General features: G+C 48.8%; 1 protein-coding gene across 6 annotated transcripts in view; it reads right to left on the reverse strand.

The window, feature by feature from the left end:
• Window positions 1–20,751, reverse strand: part of LOC130541809 (pseudouridine-5'-phosphatase-like) — a 584,313-nt gene that overhangs the window by 562,720 nt on the left and 842 nt on the right. The window lies entirely within an intron of this gene.

Consider the following 20,751-nt stretch of genomic DNA (forward strand, 5'->3'; position numbering starts at 1 on the left):
TTCCTGACGGCGGCTGCCCCCACACAGGCTATGTAAACATCGCTGTGGCATCTGGAGACAAGGGCACGCTTGCCCAATGCTATGAGGGCATCCTGCCAGGATGCGCGGGCAGGGAGGACAGTGGTATGGGGAAGGGGGCCTGTGTCATCACCGGCCACACCTGCCGCAGCATGCGAAGCTCTCTTTCCAAGCAGGGGCGTCTCGGGGGCAAGCACTGCGGAAGCTGCGGGAAGCTCTGCCCATGGATGAGGTGGAGTGACGACGGGGCCAGATACATACACACGGATCCGCACATTGGCTTTGCCACCTCCTAGACGTGTCACCTTGTCAAAGAAAAAACCCACTGAGGAGTCAGCTTCCTCAATGGTACAACAGGGAGGATGTTCCCTGTCCCCTAAGGTTTAGGACAAAATATACTGGCAGAAATTGCCCAGAAGAGAGCATGTGCTCCACACACGGTGGTTATCGTAAGGTGCGGCTGGAAATGAAGCCAGAGGTGCTCTTCCTAAGGGGCTCTCAAGAGGATGCACGTAAAAATACAAGGAGAACGGTGAATAATGAAAACACGAGTGAAGCAAGCCAAGAAGAGCATCCTAGCAGGGGACCCTTGTCAGGCCTCATGTCTAGGAGGGCACACCCCGTGCGTCCCGAGCTCTTGTCCTGAGTCCCACGCTTCTCCAGGCCCGAGGCATTGGACCACCGGCCGGCACCACATACTCCACGGAGCTCAGGGAGTCGTCTATCCACGCCCACATCATCCTGGCCAAAAGTAGGTTGCACTCCTCTTTTGCCTTTAATTATGGGGAAGGCAGGCTAGCTGGAATAATTGAAGAGGTGAGGCCCCGTGGCTCCTGGGGTGACAGCCTGCTGCATGCATGGGAAGGTGAGGCTCCCCAGACAGAAAGGACCCACAGGGAGGTGACCCAGAGGAGACAGGTGTTGGGGAGGGGCTGGGGCCAGTGGAGGTTGCAGGCTGCATCAGAACCCTGGAGCCTATCCCACGGGGAGGGCGTTCTCTCTGGCATGCTGTGTCATGGTTTCCCCCCAAAGCCGTGGGATGGTACTCCGAGGCAAAGAGCCTGGGCGTGGAGTCGTAAATTCAAGGGAGCTACACGATCTTAAGGGTGAGCTGTCCAAAGAGGAGCAAGCCTTAAATCCTATAAAGTGTGTTTTTATCCACTTGTACAACAAGGTGATACACATAACGAACAGGAAAGACCCCAGAAGGATGTGAGTAACATTGATAAATGCTCAGTATAGGCATATTGTTCTCTCTTTAAAAGCATGCTTTTAGCAGATCGCATATGGAAACAAAGGCTTTTCAAATGACTCTCCTTGTAGGGCCAGCTATCGATGGCCGCCCCATCTCCTGCCTTTTCCACACAGATTTTTCAAAGCGGAATCTCAGACGGTGCAGATGCTTATTACAGCTTGCTTTCCTGTTTCCTGGAAGGAGGCTACAGCTGTTCCAACGGGCCCCACACTGATGTGCCCCTGCTTCCGCACGGGGGTTCCACCAGCAAGAGTCACGGGCCGCAGCTTCTGCCGGGCGCCAGCAGCCATCCCCGAACACCACCACAGGGAGTCAGGGTGTAGGACGCACGGACATGGCTCTGTGTCTGCGCCAGGATGACTTGGAAACGCTGCCCACACAGCATGCTGGCGCTCTGGTCACCCACTTGCAAACCAGTGTGTACGTAGGAGGTGTGATGGTACGTAATGCCCTAATGCCCCCGGACACTTCAGCCTGGTAAACTCAACCACATTCTCCTACAAGAGTTCTCCCCAGGTCAAACTGATGGCATTGCTAGAGACTTGTTACAATGATGCGTGGATGTCCCTTCTCCATCAGCACTGTTTTTAGGATTTGAATACAGCTGACCACACCAAGAAAAGTTCTCACCGGAAGGTGGCACGTAACCAAAGAATGATCCATATTTATTTTTTGTTTTGGAAAATATCCTCACGCACAGTTTGGAAATACTTAAACACGCAATATTTCTTATACATGAACGGTTGTTTCTTGATTCATTATCCAATGACCAACTCAAAAATTCCTTTGGCAGTCTTTGTAAATTATGTTCAACGGGGATGCTATCATACTATCTTTATACCCTAAAGCAATGGTTCACAAACGGGGGGGGGGGGGGGGGGGTGATTTTGCCCGTGGGGGACATACAAGACAAGATAAATGTGTTTTTGTTTGTAAATCTTTTTTTCTTATCTGATGTAAAAGACAACTGCATTAAGCAATAATTATAAATCTCTACTTATGAGCACATAATGTAGAAAGATGTAATCCTAATGACAACAACAGCACAAAGGAGGGGGTGGGGCTGAAACTGTATCACAGCAAAGTTTGTTTTTTTTTTTTTTTTTTTTAAAGATTTTATTTATTTATTTGACAGAGAGAGACAGCCAGCGAGAGAGGGAACACAAGCAGGGGGAGTGGGAGAGGAAGAAGCAGGCTCACAGCAGAGGAGCCTAATGTGGGGCTCGATCCCATAACGCCGGGATCACGCCCTGAGCCGAAGGCAGACGCTTAACCGCTGTGCCACCCAGGCGCCCCCACAGCAAAGTTTTTATATACTTCTTAAATTATGCTGGCATTAATGCAAACTAGATGGTCACATGTTAAGTTGCTAACTGCAATCTTCAGAGCAACTGTGAAGAAAATAACTAAACGCACATCTAATGAAAGAAACGACAAGAGAAGTAAAATGGTATATGAGAAGATATCTAGTGAACGTGCAAGAAGGCGGTCGTGGAGAAATAAAGGAACAACAACGAAATAAGACAGAAACAACAAGCCGTACCAAAACCATAGTTTCTCAAGAATGGCATTTTATGGGGGCGCCTGGGTGGCACAGCGGTTAAGCGTCTGCCTTTGGCTCAGGGCGTGATCCTGGCGTTATGGGATCGAGCCCCACATCAGGCTCCTCCGCTATGAGCCTGCTTCTTCCTCTCCCACTCCCCCTGCTTGTGTTCCTTCTCTCGCTGGCTGTCTCTATCTCTGTCGAATGAATAAATAGATAAAATCTTTAAAAAAAAAAAGAATGGCATTTTATGAAAATGGCTAAAACTCCCCAATTAAAAGTTTATGTAAAGACTGCCAGAACGGATTTTAAGAAAGAAAAATGACATGATCCAACTATGGGGCGTCTATAAGACACATTTTAGATCGAAAGGTGCAGAAGGTTTAAAGGATGGACAAGATATCCAATGTAAACACAAGCAACGAAAAGAGAGGCAGACCGATGGACTCAAGACAAACACCTTTACGAGAAACAACACAAAGAAATCTAAGAGAAACATTTTACAAAGAGGTCATTCCGCATTCCACAGATGCAGTAATTACAAACATGTGTGAACTCAGCAACACAGCCCCGATTACATAAAACAGAAACTGGTAAAAAAAAAAAAAAATTGTGGAGAAAGAGATAATTCAACAAGAGTAGGTGGAGATTGGGATATCACACTTTTAACAATGAACAGAACTAAATTAAAAAGCAGCAAGGAAATAAACCAGATTTAACACCATTAAGTACTTAAACACCACCAACCAGTGGGACTTGGCAGACATCTATGGAACATTCCACCCAACTGTAATATCACACACCTTCACCAGGAAAAGGCGGTATGCGAGGGCAAGGCCCCAGAAACTTACAAAGGCTTGAAATCATACAACATACTTCCCTAATCAACAATGGTATGCAATCAGAAGTCAATAATGGGGAAAGAATTGGGGAAATTCATAAGCACGCAGAAACTAAACAATACGCCTGTGTACTCAAAGGTCAGAGAAGAAATCAGAAGGACAACTTGGAGATCCTGTGGGACGAGTGAAAATGAAAACGCAACACCCCCCAACCTGCGGGGTGCGAGGAAAGCATGATTGGAGGAAAGGAGATGGCTACACACAGCTATGCTAAGGGAGAACGGTCAGAGACGCGGAGCGTGTGGACAGGTTCACAGAAGATGAAGGGGCTGTGAGCCAAGAACGCGGGCAGCCTGTGAGTAGCTGGACAAGGCAAGGGACTCGATTCTCCCCTAGAGCCTCCAGAAAGGAATGTGGCCCTGTGGACACCCTGATGTTAGCCTGGGGAGACCAACATGGGATTTCTGACCTCCACAAGCCCGCCGACCTAATACACTTATGTTGTCACGACCTGAGCCAAAACCAAGAGTCGGACGATCAACCGACTGAGCCACCCAGGCGCCCCTGTACAATGACTCTTCAGCACATCAAAAACAGAGCCTACAAATAAACCTTTCTTGACATTCATTCACACGGGCTTTCACAACTGAAGGTCAATGGCAGAGACAGACAGTTTGCAGAGGGTACGTGTTTCAGCTTCCCCGAGGCTGCCCACCAGCTGTTAAAAGAGCACGGTGGCCTCGGTCTTTCATAGCGCTACATCATAATCACACATATATAAACCTTATTAATCACTGGGTTCTTTTTTCCCATTTCCCAGTGACACATCATGACACTTCCATTTAGTGAATGTCAATAATTTAAGTTCTTCCTGAATTTTAAGAGACAAATATATGGCCACGGCGTTCCAGATGGATGGCTCTTTCTCATACTCTAGATGGATAAACTCTGTTAAGAATTAGCTTCCCAGCCCCAGGCTTCATGGCTTAATGGTGAATCCATATATTCTTAGGCCTGCTGAATAAATGAAAACCAGCAGCTGTCCTGCACAAAATGCAAAGTTTAAAGACGTCCTTCCCCCAACTCCAAGAACAGCTTCCATTGTCTACCTTTTAGGGGCCTGTCCTGCTACTCCTGTTTCTATCCTTACTATTGGTATGAGGGAATCCCCTCCACCAGAGGGCCTGTTGGAATAGGACACCAACAGTGTAAGCATTACTACAGAGACAGTGCCAAAACCACTCTTAATTCAGGGCGAAGCAAATCATTGCGAAATCTAGCAATCACGCGGAGATGAACTCAGTGCCCAACAGCACAAAGTGCTCCTCCTTTAAAGACACAAAGGGCCACACTGGGCCACACATCACAGGCATACTCCTTGGCTGTTCGGGACGCTTTCTGTTCACTTATTTTCGGGTGTGGGTGGGGATGGAGGAATGTCAGAAAACTCAACTGCGAACAGATGACAAAGCAAGACCGCGCAAACTTCCGCGGTAGTCCTGCTGGTGCGGCACTCACGGAACAGCCCTGAGCGTTCACTGTCCAAACCCCGGCGCGGTCTGCCAAAACAGCGGTCCAGACGGCTTGATCCCTTCACAGTATCAGACATCCTACGTTCCTGGGTGGACTGGTCTGCTAGGGCTGCCACAACAAAGGAACACAGACTGGGTGGCTTCAACAACACGCGTGTATCCTTCCTGGTCCTGGAGGCTGGGAGTCTGAGATCCAGGCTGGGCTAGAGATCCAAGCTGTGTAGATGCCACGGTCTCCCTGTGTCCCCTCACGTGGTCATCCCTCTGTCCGTGTCTGTGTCCCCATCTCCTCTTCTCATAAGGACAGCAGTCCTATGGGGTCAGGGCCCATCCTAGTGACCTCATTTTACCTTAATCACCTCTTTAGAGACCCCACTTCCAAACACAGCCCCATTCTGAGGTCCTGGGGATGAGGGTTTGAACATGTGCATCTTGGGGAGACACAATTCCGTCCACAATACAGCAGTATAGATCTTCATCTACTTGGTATTTCCTTCTGTCAAAGGCAACCAACCACTTAAAATTATCCTTGTAGATCTTGTTTTTCAGGGGAAGTGACAAAGAGAATGATCAAGAAATAAGAATCAAGATCCTTTTTAAAAGGATATGCTCACATAACAGAAACTGGTTGACATATGTCAGATTTTACTGAACTCTACTCAGGATTCCTGCGAAGATCAAAGAGCAGTAAGGGATGGGTCCCTCCTTCTAAGCACAGTATACTGCTGGTAGTCAAAAGTAGTGACGTGCGAGCGCTCCTGACCAACGGGGACAAGCTTCGTATCCTGGTTTCCAGCTGCAAAGCGGCAGCTGACAAGAGGCCACCTCTCTCTGAAGCCGTAGAGGCTCCTTGGACAGAGAGTGAGGGCTGGCTGCATGTTCACTTTCTTTTTTTTTTTTTTTTTTTTAAAAAGATTTTATTTATTTATTTGACAGAGAGAGAGACAGCCAGCGAGAGAAAGAACACAAGCAGGGGGAGTGGGAGAGGAAGAAGCAGGCTCATAGTGGAGGAGCCTGATGTGGGGCTCGATCCCACAACGGCAGGATCACGCCCTGAGCCGAAGGCAGACGCCCAACCGCTGTGCCGCCCAGGCGCCCCTGCATGTTCACTTTCTGACCCATGTCAGTCTATGCCTTATAAGTCATTACTCTAACTCAAAGCACATGAAAGATACCAGCGTACAATCACATGTCAGCTTCATAGGTCTCCTTAGGACTTGCTTCAACCTGGAAAGTATAATGAGAGTGTAGCATTCCTGTCGAGTTCAAAGATTACTGGATTTAGGTGGAAAGACATTTACATATATGCTAAAAAATGCAAAATCTAATCCGTTGGGTAGGAATGAAAACGTAACTGGTAGAGGACCAGTTCTCCCTCACAGACAGGTAGGTCACTCAATGCCCAAAATACTCAGTGACAGAAGAAGGAAGACCACCGAATAAATGCTTCTGTGCTGTTTAATATTTTATTACTTACACTCTTCACTGAATTTGGGCTGCTGGGGCAACGGTGCTGTAAATAAACATTGAAATGCACACTCACATTACTAGTCTTCACTCACAACTTAAGATGACGTTGTCCGAACTCTATCGGAACAGTCACGTGAGCTTCACATTCATCATTCTCACAAACTTCAGTTAGTAGGCCAAAGTGATCACTGGCTGTTCAGAAAGGTTCCATTTGTTAATTCGGACAAGAGAAGCACTGAACAAGGAAATAAAACCTACTGGCTTTCTAAGTGTGGTTTAATGACCCTAAAGGTGTTCAAGTTGATAAAAGAAATTGTAAATAGAATCAGACGCTGTTCTGGCCTCTCAACGGTGATGGCTTACATCTACTAATTTTGTATGTAGAACAAGCAAATACTAAATGTTTAAGCAACAGGGACATTTTGAACCCCTAACATGAATAGTCACCGAGAGAACCTCCATCCCTCGGTGATACTGGGGACCTGTGACGGCCTGCGTCCGTCGGCAACAGAAGAGCAGAGACTGAGAAAGGATGGGCATCCCAGGGTACCGCAGGTGGAGACTCGCTGCCCCAAGGCAGAACCGTGCTCCCAGCACTGCAAGCTGATGCTGGATCGCACTTTCCTATATTCAGTCAGAGGTGGGCGGGGACCTTTGGAAACACGACAGCCCCTCGTGTATGAGCAGGGTTTTCTCAACGTGAACCTGGGTACCCAGTTTCCACCTGGAACATTCCTATCCGGGGACATGCATTCCCATCACCCAAGTACCACACACCCAACATATATAAGGCCCTTCATTTACAGCCTAGTGTCACTGCAGACAAGTGATGCCGTGTACAAAATTCAGACGGCTGTCAGATGAAAGAGTGAGGCCCACGGTGACTCTCCTATAAAGTATCAGGAGTTTGTATATTAGATTATAAGTTCCCAGGTCAAGCTCCCCTCATCTCTTTCCTGTAACTGGCAACTGGGTACTAGGTTTAATTGCATTTAAATGCAGGTGGACTATGAGATACTCCAGGTGAAAGGACAAGGGGAACATGGGTCTTATGTGGGAAGGTAGGAAGGAAGAGTCCTTGGCCTTCGGCACTTGGGGCAACCACAGCTTTGAACATAATTAGAGAAGCAAGTATATACGAGAGAGGTGCCAGGATGTAATTAGTTACAGCCCAACATCTCATTAACAACAGTTAACAACACTTAAAGATCACAAAGCACACACCCAGGGATATCCCAGGTTTTGTTCTCGTTTCTACGCTCATATTGGCTGCGTTGTGTTGGAAATGGAGTCTGGGGAGAAGGGCATGGTCTCGTACATCAGATCCAGCCCGTTCCCCTCATCCCATATAGATAGATAGATAGATAGATAGATAGATAGATAGCAGGTATCCACACAAACAGGTGTGTAATGACCGGGGTTTCTCCATCGATAAACACACCATGTCCGGGCACTGCTGTAAGTGTTCAGACCGAGAGTCCACAAAACTGACCTAGATCCAAACCTCCGTGGAGAACACGGTCTAGCAGCCAGTGTTTTGCTCACACATTTGCTGCCAGACTCCGGAGTCAGGCTGAGCCCGTCTGTGCCTTCACAGCGCTGTAAGCATTCCGCCTGCCCCAAGTCCCTACAGGAAAACACAAATCGCATGCAAACACCTTTGCCAGCAATGACCGCCTCTCTGGGAAGTATCACTTATTTATTTCCTCCGAGAACAGCCTGCAATTTTACCTCCGCAGATGATGCCCCACTTTTTTGAAGGACTCAGACCTTTCAAAGGGCATGAGAAGATTTCGCACACTGACATGTCCAGAGAGGCTGTACCCGGAACGTCAGGCTTTGGTTAAGGAGGAGTCAGAGGGCCCATGGGAAACCTGAGAATGACGAAGGATCCCGACCTGCTCCCTCTGTGTCTGGTCACACGCTTTCCTCCTGGCTCCCAAATCAGTTTCTTTTTCTCTATTTCCATGCAAAACTGAACAAAGCAAAGCTAGACACATGGAACAAGATGGGTGGAAGTCAATGTAGCCGGATTTCCAGATCCTTCCTCCCCAAACCCATGATCCAGCTCTGTGAGTCTGTGCATTGCATGTGGGAAGAGGGACTTCACAATGTCAACTTGAATGGTCTTCCAGAGGCTGTCACCAGACAAAGAGGGGCCTAGAGGGACGGCCATCTGTTTTGATGTTCTTGGCAGGGTGTCAGCATCAAGGATTTTGCCTGTGTCCACTGGGAAATCATGGTAGTTTTCTCCATGACATGCTTCTCAAAGTTGCCAGACTTCCAGGCCACTGAAACTCAACGTGTGCACGTGTCCACGACAGAACTCCTCACTTCTATGAAGCTTTATTGCTTCCTCCAGTGTGTACTTCAGGACAAGCCACTGCTCTTCAGCCAAGGCGGAAGGGAACGCTGGCCACCTCCATCTCCCTCAGTCCCTGCAAACCACGCCATGAACTGAAAAGCCTCTGAATCAGCCTCTCCTCTTCCTTCCACGCCAACCCTGTGTCCTTGCAGTGGGGTGCGCGGTCAGTCGCTCTCAAAAACATGTATCCACGTCCCGCCCACCTGGAGACTGTGCATGGGACCTTATTTGGAAAAAGGGCCTTTGCAGATGTGATTATGTCAATAATCTCCAGATGACGTCATCCTGTATTCGCTTGGGTGGGCCTCAAATCCAATGGCAGGTGTCCTTCTAAGAGACACAAGAGGAGACACAGACACAGAGGAGAAGCCATGTAAAGACCGGGGATGTGGCCACAAACTGAGAAATGGAGGCCCCAGGACCTGGCAGAGGCAGGAAGGACCCTCCCCTAGAACCTTGGGAGGGAGCACGGTCCTGCCCACACCTTGATTTCAGACCTGTGGCCTCCAGAACAGGGTGAGAATCGTTAAAGCCAGCAGTATGTGGTACCTTGTTCTACCAGGCCCCAGAAATGACCACAGTCCTGGTGTCATGCATTAGACGACCACACGAGCCTCCGAGCCCATCTCCCTACGTGCACATCATCAGATACACCTTGCCAGAGCACCGTGTCCTCCTGGCCCGGGATACTCTCCACCTTTCTTCCTCCACCTAACTCACTCCCTCAGCTCTACCTCGGACCACAAGATGAATGTTGTCTGGGAGGCACCCTGGGCTGCTGGCCCACTTCCTCTTCCTGGCTCCCAAGGAAACTGGGTCAGCTCAGCGCGCAAATGGCAATGAAGTAGGATGGAGAAAGTCATTCCCCCCGTGCACAGTCCACGACAGCCCTGACCATGCCCCTGGAAGCACGCGGCTGGATCCATCCCTGCTCTCAGTACCCGGCATTTGAGGGGCCCGTTAGCAAAGCCTGTGGGATTCACAAACTGAATGAACGCCCTGACCACCCCTCTCTGAGAGTCCTTGTGGATCCGTCCTATCATGCTTTCCTTAAATTGCTTTTTGAACCTAAAATTCAACCCACAAACAAAGCCTCAACAGCAGAAAGTGCCACTTGTCTTCAGCCATCTGGACGGACCCACGTATAGGCCAGCCGCTTGAGACCACCTCACTACGTTGGATGGCTGGCTACCTGTCTTGTTCCAAAGACCCAGTGAGCGACTTTAAATGCCTTGATCAGGTTGCTGGCAATCAGGCATGGTCAGCACAACTGGTTTAACGAGACGGCAGCTGAGATATGGCTGGAGCCTTCAGGAAGGGACCAGCTCGTCAGGCTGCAACTGGAAGAGCCAGAGATGACTTCCATGTTTGTGTCATGAGCACATACCCAAGCACAAAAACATGCAGCCCACAGGACAGGGCACCACACATGCCACGGATAGAGCTGACGGTTATTTTTAACTGCACCAATGCTCTTTCTCTTGGAAAGTAATTAGGGACCTGTTTATGGCCAAACTGTGCAAAGAAATGTAGGAACATTCTAGGGGAAAGCTGCTGGTGAGGACTACACTGTTCATCCAAATGCTCCTGGGTGCCGGGACCCTGCAGTTTCACCCACAGGAGCAGCAGGATTCCAGCATCGCCAGTGGTGTTTGCAGGGGGGTGGTGCAGAACTGCCCTTGAGAAGACCTGTGTTTGGTGAACTGTTGCCTCTCTCTGCAGCTGTGACAGGAGGCATCAGGCAGTAAGTGCCGCCGTCACTGCCTGAGCTCCTGAGGCCTCCACTCCGTCCTCTGCAGCACGGGTGATGACAGCACGAAGAGCCTGTCACCGGCGGGCAGAGCTCAGCAACATGACCGCCTGCGAATGCTCCCAAGGCGCGAAGCATGTGAGAAAGGCTCTCGACATGCACTGGTTCAGTGAGGAAGCCACTGAGAGCCTACAGAAAGGCAGTGGCCCTCAGAAGGACGTCGAAATGGCTCTGCAGTATTTAGAAAAAGGTAAGGATTGCACTGTTTTGCAGGTGGGACAGAGGTGAGGAAGGGAAGATTTGCAGGTAACTCCCAGTCTCTGTGTGTGTGTGTGGCTCACAGGAAGGCCAGAGAGGAACAGACCGGGTAGAGAATCCTAGGCTCCATGTGAGATACACGGTGTATCAGGGTAGGGTTGTGTGGTGGTGACGGGGAAGCACTGAACAATGCAAGAGACAGGGGAGGGCAGACCACAGGGTCAAAGAGTCCTGAAAGCAAGAGCGTTCACCGAAGCTGGTTCACAAGTGATCTCCAAGACAGAGAGGGGGTCCAAGCCAGTCAGAAATTAAAGAGGAAGAGAAAGGCGTGAGGAAGCCAGAAGAGGAACGGTCCACAAAGCCAATGAGACAGATTCCCAAGGACGGAGTGGGGAAGCAGCACTGATGCAGAGAGTTCTGGAACTGTAAGAAAAGAGTGCCTAGAGGATGTGGCAACACAGAAGTCTGCTCCCATTCTAGGCACAGCTTCTGTGGGCCGTGACATGGAAGCCAGCTCTCGGGAGCACAGGGCAGTGAGGGAACAGGGCACAGAGTGCGGCCGCCCTTCCAAGAAACGTGGCAGAGCATGGAGATGGGAGCAACGCACTCTGGCCGGACCACCAGGTTGAAGCAGCATCTCTGTTTTCGTGTGAAGGGCGGACTTAGCGTGCTGTATGCTGACGCATACGAGCGTTAGAAATAAGGAGCAGCCATGATTCATCCCGAAGAAAAGGCAAGCATCACCTCCCTTGAGAAAGGATGGGCCAGGAACCTGTCCAGGGGGAGGCATCAACGTCAGGAGGACCATTCCCTGGCCTGACCGGAAAGAGGAAACCATGCCGGTAGATTCCTGGGAACTCACTGCAACACAGCACGTGGATGAAGAGGCCACGTTAGAAGTACACCCTCCAGGGGCGCCTGGGTGGCTCAGTCGTTAAGCGTCTGCCTTCGGCTCAGGTCATGATCCCAGGGTCCTGGGATGGAGCCCCACATCGGGCTCCCTGCCCCACTGGAAGCCTGCTTCTTCCTCTCCCACTCCCCCTGCTTGTGTTCCCTCTCTCACTGGCTGTCTCTCGTCTCTCTCTGTCAAATTAATAAATAAAATCTTAAAAAAAAAAAAAAAAAAAAGAAGTACACCTTCCAAATCTGACCTCACTGTATTGCCAGCCCCAGCAGTACAAGCAGGAAACGGTACGCAGCAAGACGTCCGGTATCACAGATGCGATTATACACACGTGGGAAGTTCTTCAGGCAGACAAGGGCCATCCTCCTACCTAGCGGGGATGTTATTTTACTCGATCTAACAGTGCGCGCTAGTGGGATAAAAAGGGCTGCATCATGTGTTCAGAAGATGAGATCTCTTTTGTGGAATCATACTGAACAGTGCAGTAAGGGCCCTGGTCACATATCAACATGGTCTTCGATCCGATCGTTTTTATACTTGGCTAAGCCTCTGAAGTCCAAGAAGACGTCACACCCTGTCTGGGATATGCTGAACCTGCACGTGGCTGCAAGCCTGTCCGCAGAGATGCAGAAGTTAGGCTGTGGGTTTCTACTCAGCTCTGCATGCAACAAGCGCACCGGGCTGGCCTGCCTCAGTTTCTCTTTAGGGAGGACAAGGTGCTTCGATTCTAAATCTCAAAGTCCAGGACAATGCCACTCTAAGGAGACAGCCACCTAAGCGTGCCATATGACGAGCTGATGCGTGGTCATCACAATGTGTGCACAGAGCTCAAAACACAGGGTGGCAAAGTGAACAGACTCGGGTGGCCTTAAAGTTTACTGTGCTTACAGGCAGTAATCAATTTAACCAAAGGGAATGATTCATGTTAAGATGCGAAGAAGGGAGGGTTGCCTCAGTGGCTTTGCTGGTTAAGCATCTGCCTTTGGCTCAGGTCCTGGAATCGAGCCCCACGGTCCTTGATCTCAGGGTCCTGGGATCGAGCCCCGCAGCGGGCTCAATCTCCCTCAATCGCTCCCCTTGCTTGTGTTCTCTCTCTGACAAATAAATTTTAAAAAAAGAAAAAAAGACAAAGGAGGGGAACAACAAAGAGATGTAGAGTGAAAATTAGCACGCAGTACCGGGCTGTACTGAAGTCAGCAAAATGGTGGGTATTTAATGAAATCCGTGAGTATCTGTGGCCGAAACAAAAATATGAGTAACACCTTGCTGTGGGAAACGCTTCTTCAATTGCCGTGTAACTTTTGTTTTTGAAAGCAAGAGCTACAGGGTTTCCAAGCTCCTGAAATTGAGGTAAACAAGGGAAGGAGAAGTTTGTATGTGCGTTCGAATCGGTGACCCCCCCAGGGCCCTGCTGCCAGGGATAAGACTGGGCTCGAGGGAGCAGAGAGAAGACGCGGGCAGCAGGGTGAGAATCAGCCCGTTGGTTCACTCAGGCTCTGTCAAACGTCAAGATTCCTGGGACCGTGGTAGCGTACAGGTAGTGAGAGAGAAGACAAGCCCACGTCCAGAGCTGCCGAAGTCGGCTGACAGGTGCGTGAGAATCAGTCCACAGAGCACAGGGAGTCGGCACACGTGACAGAGGGGCACGGTCCCCTGGTCTAACCAGTGAGCCACGCAAATGCAGAAGATGGTAGGTGGCCACTTTCTGAAGAAACTCAGGAAGCCGTTATTCCTGTTTTTCGCATGTGACCTCCTGACAGAACGTCAGCTTCCATGAAAGGTGCTGCCACAAGAAAATCTGGTCCTGCTTTCCAAATCCCCAGGGCCGGCTCCCGCTGCACGGTGACAACATGGTAACAACAAGACAGAGAAACAGAGGGCCGAGATGGAAAAGGGAACTCGCCTTCTCCCAATGTTTCCCGCTGCCCCACGACATCCGGGAATGCCGCCTCAAGTGTCCAGGGAGCTGAGAGTTCTGGAGGTCTTACTTCATACTTCTAACGTGAATGTTAACGATGTCTTTTTGCGTTCTTGTCTTTTTAAGCACAATCTGCTGACTATGACCTAGTAGTTAACGTTTGGTTTTGTTTCTTCGTGCTTCGTGCTAAAGGCTTCATCATCCCGTTCCCTCTTGGTAGGTTTCAACGGCACGGAAAAGTTCCAAGTAGTAGGGAAAGACCCATACAACCAAAGCCTCGGTGCAGCCAAACCCTACAATTTGCAGACACCATGACACTTCATTCCTTTATAGCTCGGCACGCTTCTCCTAAAAAAGAAGGACACTCTTCTACACAGCCAAAATCAGTTAAGAAAAATGAAGTTAACCCTTCCAAAGCGGACAAAGTGTAGACAACTGTATTTGCTTTCTATCTGTCTCTGGTTTCCAAGGAGTCTGACGCCAGAGGTCTGAATGCCCTTGGACGGCATCCCCTACAACCACCGGGAGAGATCATAGCCTGTGATGGGAATGAGAAGGAAGTAAAGGCAGTATGCTCCGCGGGCCGCAGACGTATGCATGTGGACAAACCAACCCTAGGTTCCCACAAGCACCCTCTCTTCAGAGTGAGTGCTAAGGAGGCCGCCATGTTCCCCGAAACCACACCTGGCCCGTCTTTGTGCCTAATGGTTCAGGCCTTCAAGACACATAGGCGCCATGGCCATTGCCTATACCTGGTCTCTCAGGCTCCTGAGTTCTCCCCAAAACACCCCTTGGGCCACCATGAAGGATGACACTGGGTTCCACAACGCTTGTGAGGACAAGACTTGTCAGCAGGCTAGGACTAGGGCGACAGAGCAGACCACATGCAACAATCTCCCCAAAGAGGCAACGAGGTATCAGCAAGCTCTTGCCGGAAACGGCTGAGTCCAGCTGCGCACTGGACATCATCTCCAGGTTACAGGGGATAGAGGAACAGGTAAGGAGACACCAGGTAGAAACAACCAGACAAATCCCAAATCCCAAACCAATGCAGAACATTCCATAACGTAAGCGGCCTGGACTCTTCCAGAAGTCACCATCGTGGGGGAAAACAAAGGTTACGTGACTGGGGAATGGGGGGCCTTTTCTGATTTTTAACAGGATAAAGGGACAGAACTACCACGAGGAACTGGTTTGGAAAACACTAGAGCATTTTCCGCTAGACCAAGAGGACATCCTCACCTCCACGTTCCAATACAATCATTACTGAGAATCCTTTTCTTCCTTTTTAAACTCAAACTGTCTGCTTGATAAAAATACTGTCTCTCTGCTTCAGGCAACATGTTTATTGCTCAAGCCATTTCTTCTGGTCTGGAATGTCCACTCTTCTTCTTTGCCCCTTTGTGTACTTGAGAAACATCCTTCGGGTGCTTCCTGTTCAAAGCACGGCTCTGTCCCTATCATCCCCCTGCCGTGTTCGTTATCAAGTTACGCACAGATTTCACTCACCATAGTTTATGGCCCATCTGCACTCTGAGATGAAAAGAAGAGACTTGTGCTGAATCCCGTACAGCACCTGGCCACCACAGTTTCTGAACAGACGAGGATGAGTGAAAGCACACCTCTGGAGATGTGCTGTCCCCCACGGTGACCACCAGCCACAAGAGGCTACTTAAATGTAAAGTACGGCTAAATCAAAGGGGAAATTCAGTTTCTCAGTTGCACTCATCACACGTTACGGACGCAGGGAGCACGTGTGGTTCCTGTCCGCAGTACAGACAGACAACATTCCCACATGGCAGGCAGTTCTGCGGGATGGACAGTGCTGGTCTGAAGAGCAAGGACGTGAACAGTTCTCATCAAGGACACCCCACTTCTCTTACGTATACAGGGTGTGGAGAGTCGGGATTTCAGGACACGAGAGGGAGGGAAGTGTGCTGCTGAGTTTGGCTTTCATCCCCCAAACCTCAAATTAGCTCAGATGTGCAAACTATGATTCTGGTCTTGTTCTCATTTCCTGTAGAGACAGGACGGTCTACTGGGGTTTGCACAAACTTTAGTTTGCTCCTCAATCTCTCCCCGACTAGCCACATCATCTGCGAGATTTTTAAGCAGAGCATCCTTGATCACAAAGGGGACTATACCTTGATCTAGCTCTTAGGCCCAGGAGTCAATGGCTACCAACCGCCCAGCCCAGCAGCACAAGCAATGCCCATGAAACTGCCCGCCAGGCAAGGGTGTGTGGAGGTGACCATCTTTCTCCCAGACAGGGGTCCCTCTTCGTGCAGACACTCTTCCCACTGACACTTAGCTACTGACTGCTGACATCACAGGGAAGGATGTGAGGGAGCCAGAGCATAAAGGAAGGGCGTGAGGTGCCTGCCGAAGGCTCACAAGGTACGCTACAATGTGCTAGAACGGCAGGCCACCTCTACCAAGCCAAGGGGGACCACGCTTGTCGCACAGAAGTGACGTGTGTTACAATTACTACGTTTTCAAGAAAACTCTCCATATGTGCCCTTGAGGCAGTTTTAACCACAGAGATCTGCACATTACGGCCCAGACCGCCCCCACCCATTTTCACAATTAAGTGAAGGTTTTCACAGATCAAATGCTCTCATGATTAGTCACTGGTAGACGCATACACTTGCCAGCAGGAAATGTTTTTCCAAACGTAATCCACTCTGGTACGATATTCTATGTTCCAGCTATGGGCTGTGTCTGAGTCACTTTTCAAATACCTCACCCCAAGGTGTGACGCGTCGTCATCTGGGCATCTATGTAATGAGTGCTTTTAGTGGACATTTCTTAGGGGCATTATTTTCCCTGCTCTTTTACAAGGCCTTAAATCTGCACTACTCCTGGAAAATGACAGAGCGTAATGTAAATCACACGAGTTAAAAAAAAAAAAAAATTGAAGTAAACGTGACATCATCAGAAAGACAAGAAAGACCAAAGAATCCCCAAGGAACAGCCCTTCCAGAAGAAAGAAGGAACAAAGTTAAAACCGGATCATGAGACAATAGGAGGATGGTGGTTCTCCCACAACGACAGTATTTGTGAATCTAAGGGCCCGACGAAGCACACTGCGAGGTGTGGAAATGCAGGAGAACGCAAGGACAGGGCATCACACACCTGCACAGACGGGGATCTGCTGAAGGGTGCAGTCTTGTCGGCTGGAGAAAATGCTCGAGTATCAGCACCATTTTGCAACGTGGATCTCGATCCCTTTTCAATTATTCTCCAAAGAGGAGCAGCTGTGGTGACCACTAACTACAAGAACAAACTTGACGGGGACACAGTTCAGATCTAGTAGAAAGCATCCCCAAAAGGGACGAGTTTACCAGGTTCAGCCTGTACTTTGATGGTGGTATTGCTGACGAGTGTTCTGCAACATACAACAGAGTCTCTTTTTCCGGGAGGGTCCTTCCCCAGGGCCCCCACCAGCACCTTACTCCAAACCAAGAAAGTCGGACTCAGGGCTGCCTTTGGTGTGGGCTCTTCTCTGTCGCCAGGCCTCTCACTGGCCTCCGAATTGCAGCAGACTTCTTTGCAAAGGTGGAAGGAACTTAAGTTTCACCCAGCAAGCCGAACTAAAACCCCAGCACGTGGTGTTAGCTGCCAGGGGAGCGGGGCAGAAAATGTGAATGGCAGCCCCTGGAATCCGGCATCAGACCCCAGGACACACAACAAAGGGGGTTTCCACAATGCAGACCATACATGCCCTGATGATCTCATGCACTGTGCACTGACAATTATCTCAGGCACCGATTATCTCAGGCACCCAGGAGAGGGCTCTCGGCAAGCTCCAGGGCAGATGAGAAACACATACAAAGGCACCTCAACAACCCTTTGTTCTGCTCTACCTTCCTAAGGAGCTGCCAGGACCCTGAGAGTGTGTTCAGAGCATAAAAGAGAAGAACCACTGGACACTGTGAAAAGCTCCTTGTCTCCACTTCAAAAATATCTTGCATATCACGTGGGGGGTTAGATGACAATGTGTTCTGGTTCCCAAGAAAATTAACGTGGAGCATGCACTAACATTATAGAAGGGAATTGTATTTTTGTCATCAGCTTCCTGGACGCTCCAGTGTGGAAAGAAATTAGCCTAGGCGAGGCGAATAGGAGGAGAACCACATTGCGACACGGATTCTGACCATAGACTGGGCACAGCAGTGACGCGGTCCAGTCAAGCAGCGACTTTCTGAGCTCATTGAGAGTCACAGAAGGCCCTGCCCCTCCCGGAACCTACGGGCTGCCCGGAGCCCCAAACACGCACCTGCAGGTCTCAGGTGCTATTATTTGGCAGGTCGGGAACTAAGGGAGCACAAAGACGTCCAGCACAGGTCATGTACTCTAGTGTGCAAAAGAGAAGCGAAGCATCACCTGTTGAAATCCTGGAATCTGTGCTTACGGAGACGTGGTAAATTATTTCGACAATGCAAATATTCTTCTCATGGCCTTGCCCAGACCTGTCTCTTATTATTTTCTGATTTTTAAGAAGGTAAAGGTAATCTCATTTTTCTTTGCAAATTTTTAATGGATGTTAAATAATCACTATCAGACACCTAGAAAATACGTTTTATGTGCGCTACATTTTACACATTCCAACGTTCTGAATATTCTTAACATCCACCCTCCCCTCTGCCTGGCCCTGTTATCAATAGCAGACATCATGGGTTGCTTCCTAAAGCCCTTCACTGGACCGTCCAATACAACAGGTATTCACCGCATGTGGCTAAGGAACACTTAAAACGTGGCTACTTTGGGCTGAAATGTGCTTACGTGTAAGACACACAGATTTCAGAGGCCAGGTCTCAAAAATGAGTGTAACAGACCTGGGAAGTTTCTACACTGATGTGTTGACTCACAGTATTTTGGGTATGTTCAGATAGGAAAAAACTAGACCATTCAAGTTCGTTTCATCTGTACGTTCTTGCTTCAGTGTTGTTGTGCAATGTTTTATGCAGCCCTATTTCTGTTAAACAGCACTGCTCCGCACAACAAACGTCTTGTCTTTTGAAGAGAATGGGCCCACCCCTTGCGCTCCTAATTTCAGTTATTTACGAACTAGATAATCTTCCCTATCCAGGTGCCGAGATACTGTTGAATACCTGTCATCTTCTTCCTTCGAAATCTTGTCCTGGTTCGTAAACAATCTCAGTCCCCTTTCCTCTTTTTCTAAATGGCATTTGAGAACCAAAATTATTACTTGAATCATAGTTGATTGTTACCTTGTGTCAACAAAAAACAGAATCTGAAAGCGTTGTTCCTATTTCAATTGTACTGGAAAGTGCCCTGTCATTGCCAACATTTCTACAAAAATCTCCACTTACTTCCTCATTCTCCTCTGATTACACAAGCTTCTCCGGGATATAAGCATTCCCCATGAAACTAATTGTTTTCAATTTCATTCCCCCTGAGAACACCAGTCCTGGGGGCTACACTGGCAAATGGAACTTCCAGGGGAAACGCATTCGCAATTCAAACAAGCAGACCTACGCAAAAGGACTCATTATGAATTGATGGTAGAGGGTTACACAGACAACAGACACTCGGGATGAAGTCAGGCGCTGAAGAACTAGAGCGGGGATAACTGGCTAGACCAAACGAGATAAAGCAGTACATTCTGGACAGCGGTGTATTATACAAGACATTTTGTAAAAGAATGGAATAAATGATTTCCAAGAAAGTTCTGCAAAACCTACTACGTCCAAGAATACTAAAGCAGAGAGGAGGAAAAAAGGGCAGAAAATACGGAGAAAATCTTCCCAAATGACATGAATTCTGGGTTCTCTGACCAGTTCAAAGGATTGGGTAACAGTGCCTGGGACTAGACCGTTAAGGGTCCTTACCTAGCGAGTGGAGCCCCTGCTTAATAGCTGCCCGTGCAGGTACCGTGGTCACATATGCCACATTCATGGCTTCAGGGAATAGCTGTGTCTGAATCTGGAGTCAGAAGCAAGGATCCAGCTCATTTAGAAGTGTAATCACTTTAATTTTAATGAGACATCTCGGTTGCATTAATATTTATGAGACACCCACAACAGGTTCTTTGAACCTTCCATTAGAGGGCAAGGAATGTATTGGACAATTTAACTTCCTGACCACCTGAGCAGGAAAATTCATGTCTACAAACTATACTTATGAATCCCAGAAGGTTTCTGAAATGGAGTCATTTCAGATTTAGTAGCTGCATACACTGTTCTCTGCAATTAGTGACCTCTACGGGGAGTTTTTTTTTTTCCTCCTTAGGAATCCATCCCGTCTCTATCTCTGGGATCATAGAACCAAGTGACTGTTTTTTGTGTGCCTTAAAAAAAAATGTCTTAATTACCACAGAACCACCTAGCAAATGATCAGCAGGGGGGCAAGGTCTGACCAGGGAAGATGAACACATCACCTATATTTAGAATCAGATCCATCTGGACTCATTTCTCAGCTTTGTTCCTTCTTTGCTGTGGGACCTTGGGCAAGAGACTTAACCCCTCTGAGTTGCAGTGTTTGTTTTCATTTGTGAATGCAACCACTTTCTTCTACTCTGCAGGGTTTTAGGACAGGAAGCGATAATGTGTCAACATCTCCACCAGGTCAGGAGTCCACATAGGGTGTGCAGGCATTTTTACAGTTCCAGGATGGCTTCTGGAGGCTATGAGGTCAGAACACTATAACTTCATGGGGTTATGATGTTGACGGGTAGCGCTCAGGACAGTTCTCTGCTGATTTATGCATTCAGCGTTCTCTTCCTTAAATTCCACTTGAACTTTTCTTGGCTGGTGACCTTCCTGCCTCTGACCATCGACTATCAATCTCACTGTTTGAAAGCACGTAGAAGGACTGACATTCCTTCTAATCAACAGCACAGGGTAGCTTCTTGAACTTTCATGCACTTGGGT

This window comes from Ursus arctos, chromosome X (assembly GCF_023065955.2).
Source record: "Ursus arctos isolate Adak ecotype North America chromosome X, UrsArc2.0, whole genome shotgun sequence".
Taxonomy (NCBI): Eukaryota; Metazoa; Chordata; class Mammalia; order Carnivora; family Ursidae; genus Ursus; species Ursus arctos.